The following is a 9,133-nucleotide window of genomic DNA, read 5'->3' as shown; positions in this document are numbered from 1 at the left end:
ACATAGCTGTGTCCCCTCCGTCCTGAGATCAAAGGGACGCTACCTCTACCTGCGTTACCCGCGGTAATCCATCTAATAAGCGGGCGCCACAGTCTTACCCCGCGCGGGTAACACATTGACCCACATACGACACCGCATCGCCGTTCCATCTACAACGCTCGCTCAGTTAAATCCGACCCCTGACGCTCCCCACGAACCGAGCGATGAAACTCCAACAATTTGCCAAAGTCAATTACTGTCTGGCCACCGGTTGGGTCACCGTTACGCACTGGTATAGTTTTATTGTAACTAGCTCTACTATGCCGTATAGTACCTTGTTATAGTGGCTTTCGCTGATGAAATCAAAACACTGATGTTAGTATAGGTTTTAGACAAAATTATTTCTCAAAGTTACCTACAAAAGTTCTTTTCGCGTATAATTACGCACATTTGAACAATACAGACCCTTTTAAACATAAGCACCAATTGTTGACTTCATTATGTTTTCACATGATTCAAAGAGTCGGTGCAAATAACCCTTCCGCCCGTCAGCCGGTGCGGTACAAACGTAGGATTGTGTAAAAAGTGGGTTATTACCGAGTGCGGACGCTGAAGGGTTAAACAAAAAGCGTGAGCAAATTAGAACGACGAGCAACCGTTGTGTAAGTGTGCACCAACCTTTTTGTTGTAATGTTAAATATATTTAGCGGGTCTGTTAGACCGAGCCTTGCTTTGTTAATGGGTTGGCCAGGTGAGCTCTCATTGTCTGCTGGTAATGCTTCGGATGATTGTTACAAGAATCAGATTGGGAGTAAAGCTATTGAATAATGAAGAATGCTTCTTCTCATTGATAAAAGATGATGATGCGATTTACAGAAGTAAGTAAGTATTGTTGTTATTGTCAGAGATCGCAATTTAAGTACCGTAAAACATGGCAACTTTACCATATTTTAGAACAAAACACGAAATATATTTTTAACCATAAGACGCATAGAAACCAAAACTATATATTTAGAATTGTAGTCTATCTGGCTCACTTTACCGTAATCGTCATTAAATACAAACACTTATTTTAGCCGTAGTAAAGAAAAAACAACATGGGTAAAGATACCAAATTTTTGGCAACTTTACCTACGCGCCGTATTCATCGTGTATTGCATATTGAAGAGTTGTTGAGGTACAGAGGGCTTCATCTAGGACTACTTCGTATTAAAATGCAAACAGTATGAGGAAATCTATAAAGATAACGGCTACACAGACATTAGGGAAAGTTGCCACGGGTTTCATCGTAATTTACATACAAATAATTTGTTACGCTCGGGGTTGTCAAAAACGGAGGAACTTTTTTATGACATGTATATTTAAAAAAAAATTAATAAACCTTAAACCTAAAGTAAAAAAAACGCACAAATTTCTAACATAAATATTATTCCCTTTTAAACTAAATTAAGTTCTAAAATTTTAAGTATTTATGTTTAAAATTGTAAAAAAGGCTACAAAATAATGTTTAATCCTTGACTTTTTAATTTTATGACTTCACTATCTCCGTAGCTAATTTTAACATCACTTCCGTATAATTTTTATAGTGTCTAGCTCCGAGTTTTCTGCGGTTTTGTTTCATGGGAGCCATTTTGGCTGTAAAACAAAAGGTATTATTAAATACATTATATCTTATCATCCAGGATATTCACTATTATGCTGTGAAATTTAGGTATTCGAAAATGGTTACATACACACAAACAAGAAAAAAACATTTATTGCCAACCCTAACTGTAGGTAAAGTTGCCACAAAGCAGGCCGTGGCAACTTTACCTAACCTGTGTCAACATTACCGAAGCGATTATTTATCAATAAATTAAAGAAAAAGCAATTGCTGACATTACAACAGTAATCCCAACTATAATATACATACAAGATCAAAATTTCACTCACCTGTGACAAATAGTTAAGGCTCTGTAAGCACAATTTAGGAACAACTAACTTATAGCTCATTTTCACGCATACATTGTGACGGCCATTACTGGCATAATAGCAGTCTTACGTCTACGCAAAATATAGTAAATATTTCCTTTTAATGTCTAAAAAATACTTCTATTACAAAACAGAATTCTAGTGGGTAGATTTTTAGATAAATGAGTTTATACCGAATACCTATAGTATGGTAAAGTTGCCAAGGGCCCGGTAAAGTTGCCATAGTTTACCGGTACACAATGAATATAAGCAAATGTCTTGAATGTAGTACGAGAACAGGAAGAAGAGAGAAAGAGAAGGGAAGCTATAGACAAAGACATAAGGTGTAATTCCTAAAAATGTACAATTGTCTTCCAGATGAAGTTTCAGCGGTTAGGAAACAAGATCTGTCCGAATTGTGATTACTGTGTTTTACGGCTCGTAAAGCAACATGCCTCGTAAATAACATTTAATAGAGAATTTTTAATTTAACAAAGTAAAGCTGCGTTACTATTTCGCTGTTATTATAATTTATTACAACTCCCTGCTACCGTGGCGCCCTCTGTGTTTAATTTATGCTTTTGTCTTTTAAATTACGTTTGTTAATGTTAGAAGAAATTTATATAATTTATTGTATAAAGTAAACAGTTTATTTTGTAAAGAACTTGGAGTTTATGTTTTTATGAAAAAGGATAATGTGAAATGTAGAACGAACATAATAGAACGTATATTTTTCCACTGAGCTTAGTCTCGTGAATAAATGTTTTAATTCCGTGTTTCAGGAGGCGAGCTGTTTCATTCTCTACTACTAAGTGTTTATTTAACGAAAACTTTAAGAACTAATACTTAGTTACTTATTTGGTAAAATTATAGAGATAAATTGTAGGGACTTGGGAATCAAACTTTTAACCCGTTACTGCAGCCGCAGTAGTTGCGATCTTTTCTAAGACTATGCACACTATAAACTGTAATAAGTACTAACTAAATAATAATTATAGTAAGTAAAGATGGCAGACTTCATAGATTCGAGTAAATTACGCGTGAGACTCGTCGTAGCGTGAAATGTGCAGCATCACCGCGTCGCGCTGGGCGGAGCGGGGCGCGGCGGGGCGGGACGGGACGGGAGACGCCGCGTAATCATATGATAAGGAGACCACCACTACTACTCATCTCATGGCGTCTAGCTATGGGCGTCTATGCGTCTAGCGAGCTCACTTAGCCATGGAAAAAACTTGCATCGTCCGTAAAGTTGAAACTCTTTTACGAAGACCAAGGTTCAATAATTAAAACAGAAATGCAAAGTCCTGATAGTTTCCCCCGATCACTGCAACTTATTCAAAGCAAAACAGAAGGTTTAAAAAGAAAGTCTTTCGGTACACAAACGTAAATAGACAACGACAGAACAATGCAACTCCAGTTTTAATTAATTGTACGTTTAGTGAATAAAAGAGACACGAAATTAATTAACACAGCAAAGCATTGAAACTAAATGTATGCTTCTCAAATACGGGTACCGGCATCCCGATAACAATGGGCATAAAACAAAATAAAGTAAGGCACAATGCACATAACACAAAAACAAACGAGTTGCTAGTAAATCGTTTCACAAACTCGTGTGCACACCCCTTTACACTACAGACACGGCTAACTAAAACTCTCATGAAGGGAGAAAGAGTGCGCGATACATAAGTGCCCAAGTTAGAGCAGATAAAAAAGTTTCCAACTTGCAATAATGCACTAAGTTGTTGCGGACCGCTACCAACTCCTAACTGTTATACTCTCCTGGTAGCTGCGACTGCCAACTCATACATAACTACATTCACTAATAACTTTGTTTGTTCCTGTGTTTGATTCCCACTTCAAGTAGTTCACACTCAACGTGCACTGACGGGTGTATGATCCATGAGTCCACATGACTCCAGGCCGTGTTATATGACACTGGAGAGTTTCCTAAGATAATATGTTTAAGGTTTTATATGAAACCTTTTAGTCTATCGGATAATGGTCTGGAAAGCACTTCACTCATCCTAAACGAAGTCGGGAGTACACCCTCTTTAGAAGTAGGGGGACGAGGGTGGCCGGAGGATGGGGAAGGGTATCGACCCGCGCCATTATACCGCTGGGTCGTTCACCCCGCGCCCCGCGTAGCCGTACCGTAGGCGGCTACGGCGTAGCCTCGTAGCGTCGTAGCTACCAAAGGCATTTTTTCCTTTTTTCCTCTGTTTTGCTCCAATATTGAGCCTGTTTGTTATTTGTTTTTAGGACAATGTAAGTATTAGAGTAGAACGTTTGTCGTTATGGGTTTTCGTTACAAATTCAACAGGGCTTAGTATTGCGGACGAGAATATTTTTATGGCACATTGATTAATCCAGCCGCTTACTGGAAATGTGAATGGGAGGCAAGAGAGACTACGCTTACGATATTTGTACGTACGACGGCAATAATTTACAGTATAAATATAAGTAGTCGGGTAAGTGTCGTGGGAGCACGTACGAGTACTAGCGGGACATAATGTTTTTGCACAATATTTTTAAGCTTCATTTATCGAAACCGTTTATATTTTAACTGCTCTATTTTATTCGGTACATTCCATTCCATATTGATTATGTGAAATGAACACAAGTATAATGTAATAACACAGAGCAGAAATCCAATCAGTAGCATAGACAGGGGGTCGTACCCACACTTCATCAATCTAAGCATTTGGACCCGTTTAGCGAACGTAATATAATATTCATCGCGGCCGGAATATTAATCATCTTTGATACTTACTGGGAACGGGACCAAATTTTATATATTTTCTAATCATTTTATGTATTATGGGACATGTTCTGTGTGTTTGTGTGTACACTAATAACAAGAGACGGAAAATGTATATTGCATTAACATTTAATTTGATATTCAATGACTCTAACTAACTCGATTGAAATAGATAACTAATCATAAGTTTTCTCTAAAGAACTTTGCTGGTTATGAAACAGATAACTGCAGTGCAGAAGTTCATACCTAATAGAGACCTAAGTCAGCATTTTGCATTACATCCATTAGGTAGTAGGTGCCTACGTGAAACACGTCGAATGCACGAGCCTACGCAGCACTGCGGCTGAGCTGACGTCGATGACGTCATTAAATGGAGGACGACACGGCCCGCGCTTGTAAACACCAAGTTACAACACTATTGCCCCGTTTATGGCCACACGGAATTCGAGATAGTGGCCACTAAACTGCGAAAATAGGACTTGTTTCTGTACCGACCTATTTAGGTACAATACTTGCTGAGGTTGCCTGAAAATTTTAGTGTTTGAGACACTTTGTGGGGGCAGTTTGTAGAGTTAGTGCTGCCAAACACTTTAACGTAACTGTGAAGTATATCATTAGGTTATGAGAAAGGAAAGATTCTTCAATAGAAACCCCGAAGTAGTCACCTTTGTATATAATTACATGACTTCATAACCATAGGTTCCATCAAGATAATATAACTGTTAGCATAACCTGAATAAGGTAGTAATATAAATAAACGTCAAACTACGGAATTCTCGAAAAAATAATTATAACGAAAAAAGTATGTCACACAAATATTGACTCACAGAACAAACATAACAACAAACTGTCAATCGATCAACCTCCAACTAAATACTGGATCTATAGAAAAAAAAATGTGGAATTCTCGATCGGAACTTTAAACGACACCTTACTTATAATTCAGGCTAACCCTCCCCACTTAGGCGGCTGGTGCTCAATAATACGCCAATAATCTGGAGGGTATTGCGTATTTTCGGCACGTTCCTATATTACTGAACGGTATTTACAATATACGTGCCAGTGCCAGTCTATCAGGACTACATTATGACGTGCCTGCATTAATGCCATGTTTATTATTCAAACCTCCTCTTTATTTCCCTTGAAGATGTGTATTGAACTAGTTTTTTTATTAGACGCTTCGGCTTAATCACGTATTGTTCTTAAAGGTTGCTCGCTGTACATGTCACTCATAGTTATGAGCCCCGATCGTGTCTTGTAACCGTTCGAACAACCTTCTCAGTTTCGTCAAGATTTTTTGTGTTGTTACATTCTACTCGTCTCTAATTAACAGAAAAACCAAAAAAACTAAAAAAAAAAATCATTCATTTTAGAATATTTGTCTGGATAGCTGGTTTTACAAACACATACATAGATAATATCTTAATGAAAAGTCATAAAGGTCATATGATTAATTAAAAATAAGTAATCACTCGTTAAAACCGGCTGTATCTACAGATACTGTGCGATTGGGTGCGAACGTACGAGTATTGCTGATCTTATCATTTATTGCGAGTTAAAATCGCCATTTTTCCGAATGCCTACGTATTTATTGCACACGTGGATACAACACAAATTATATAATTTTATTCTGTCTGTTTGTCCGCATAACCTTGAATATTGTGCAAAGTAACTGGAGTGTTACAAACTGTTTTACTTAACACATTGAACGCCGTGGTGGTCACCGGTGACCGACGTTAGCGGAGGATTTGCCATCAACAGTTTTCTATTGGCAGTCAAAGACTTAAATGACTTTTCGTTCTCACTTTGCTTATCAACGAGTAAAATAATGACAAGGTTACCTCATCAGGTAGAGTCGTCAAGACAGCGAAAACCCAAAAAGAATTGTGATATGGGCAAAGAGAAAGAGTTTGGTTCAATCTCATAAAGCGATTCAACCCATCAACCCAAAAATATGAACTTGAACAAAAACCTGGCCTACATACGGGCAACGCAGGGGTCAGGCACTAGTGTGAGATATTTTTATATTCGGTGCGCAACGCCGGGGGGCGAGAGTGGTATCGACAGCCGTCTTTTTGCCCCGAACGAGATTAATTAAGCCACCGACGTCCGGCTTGATTAATGTGCCCCGCTAAAAATGTTTCCGAACTGAAATCAATTTAGTCTTAAAAACATCGTTGGTGTGTTAGACACGTTGCGAGTACTCAATAAAAAAAAATGTAAATTGTATACTAATTCCCTGATATGACTGTCACTTTTGTTGTTCAAATTTGTTAGTATTTTCTAATGAAATAATGCGCTACTTAAGTGTAATACTTCGATATAAATGTTTCACACCCATATATAACCTTTTCTCAGTTTGAAATCGTCAACATGTATTGAACAGTTTTTTTTTTTATTAAAAGAAACGTTGCCCCACATTAGGATTTTCTCCTGTGTCGTGGGTGCGTTTACAAACATACAAGTTCACATACCACAACAATTTGTGGATCACACAATGAGTTGTTCCGTGCGGGAATCGAGTCCGCTACACGCTGCACGACAGCCAGTTGCCCAGCCACCGCGCCAACCGTGCAGTCAAGATTGGTGATTCATAATCAAACTTTCTCCGTGTGAGAAGAGGACTTTGTTCTGCTCTGGCTGATGATGGCGATGATGTTGAAATAACTTCTAGACGATTCCACAATAGTACTTCTATGGAAACAATAAAAACACCAGTTCCTGATAAAAACAAATCTCAGATAATAATGGTAGGTGATAGGTATGATTGTTGGTATATCACGGATATAAAAGGGATAATGTCATAAGGATTTACTACATTACCGCCTTATCTAAATGCATTTTGATGTATTACTCCTTTTGATTGTTGCGTTTCATTGCAAATTGATCTTTAAATGGGTTATCTATAAACTTCATTTCGTTAAATCTTCGATAAAAACGATAACAATGCAATTACTGTTCAACTTATTGCAAAGGATATGATTTCAGTTACAACGTGTTTAATAAATATTGATAAACTAAAATCTCCTGTCTCCATTAAATAATAACTAACTGCCGTACTCAGTCATTTAATGGTTACTTAACCCAGTCCTTAGAAAGAAATTCGTTACTAAGGAATAGTTTAAATAATCATTAAATGTCTCTGAGTGCGGCAGTAAGTCCTTGATTTCATAATAAAAACATACTTACGATAATCATTATTTAAATGCAATTGCTTCCTTGATTCTCCATGTATATAATATGTGTATAAAGCAGTATCATCAGCCATTGTTGTCATATTCAGTGTGCAGGGCATTCGTAAATTGCATAGAGCTATACATTGTTAACTGCACTACAGATTTTTAAACAAACAAATGGGTATTATATACCTACCAAATACCTATACATATACCTACTTCGAAGTCTGGATAAGGACATTTTAATGGGAAATTCACACGAGAAAAGACACGGCTAAAAGATAGTTATAAACAATACTACTTGTAAATTCTTATTGAATGTTAGCCACACGCAAAGCGCTTTTATCCAGTCCCTATTTTATTGGAAAATGAAACACACCTGCGAACCCCATACGTCTTAAAGGGATGATAATAGCGCCTAGTCTTTCAAATCTGGGGTCACTATAATCTCCATCACTTTTTCATATTATTTTCTGCAGACTGTTTACGACTAACCATTGTTTTTTATCAAAATGAGTCAAATATTTCATATCAAGTGTGTGTATATGTGCTAGCTTCTCACCTGGGTTATTGAGATAGAAAATAGCCCATATATTATTCTAGATTACTATACTGTATCTATCTCTAGGCCTTGAAATCTGTTTCATAGTTTTTGCGTGAACGAGTAACAAGCACACAGACGTCCTCACAAACTTTCTCATGTATAAATATTTGTAGAATTTCGAATAACAATAATTACAGCTATCAACCCGACAAATAAGTAATCCGTCATATCATTATCATATCAGTAGCATACGAGCCAACAGACAATCTTACATTTTTACAATTTCATATTACGTAAATGTTAATATTATACATGGACTTAACGGGATGCCGGGACTCCGGCTCAAAGAACAGGAGTATGAACGGGATGGTTTTTAGTCAGTAAAAGTCTCTCGCCTCAACCAAGGCGGGAACCACAATTGGATTATTCCCCCCACCCTCAAAAAATATTCCATAAGTATACTATAGGGTGCGAAAAGACTCATAGTTGTAAATGAGCAATAGACAAAAAAGTAAATACTTCGATTACTTTCGATTAATTTATAATTCAACCTATTATTCCTTATATTGTACCTACAACGGACCACGTGCCTTACTATAAGATATAAGATATCATTATAATCCAAGCGCAGACCACATACAGGACAAACACAAATATTGTTTTTCAAAGAATCTGATAATCTCACACTGATATTACAAACGATAGGAGATCTAAAGACCACAT

At 37.2% G+C, this 9,133-nt stretch overlaps 1 protein-coding gene across 2 annotated transcripts in view; it reads right to left on the bottom strand.

Annotated features, from left to right (window-relative positions):
* The window catches only part of LOC118273031 (uncharacterized), a 48,576-nt gene that overhangs the window by 19,584 nt on the left and 19,859 nt on the right, over positions 1-9,133 (bottom strand). The gene's annotated exons all lie outside the window — the stretch shown is intronic.

The sequence above is a fragment of the Spodoptera frugiperda genome, chromosome 1 (genome assembly GCF_023101765.2).
Source record: "Spodoptera frugiperda isolate SF20-4 chromosome 1, AGI-APGP_CSIRO_Sfru_2.0, whole genome shotgun sequence".
NCBI lineage: Eukaryota > Metazoa > Arthropoda > Insecta > Lepidoptera > Noctuidae > Spodoptera > Spodoptera frugiperda.
Note: the sequence above shows the minus strand (reverse complement) of the source record. Positions and strands in the feature narration are given on the sequence as shown.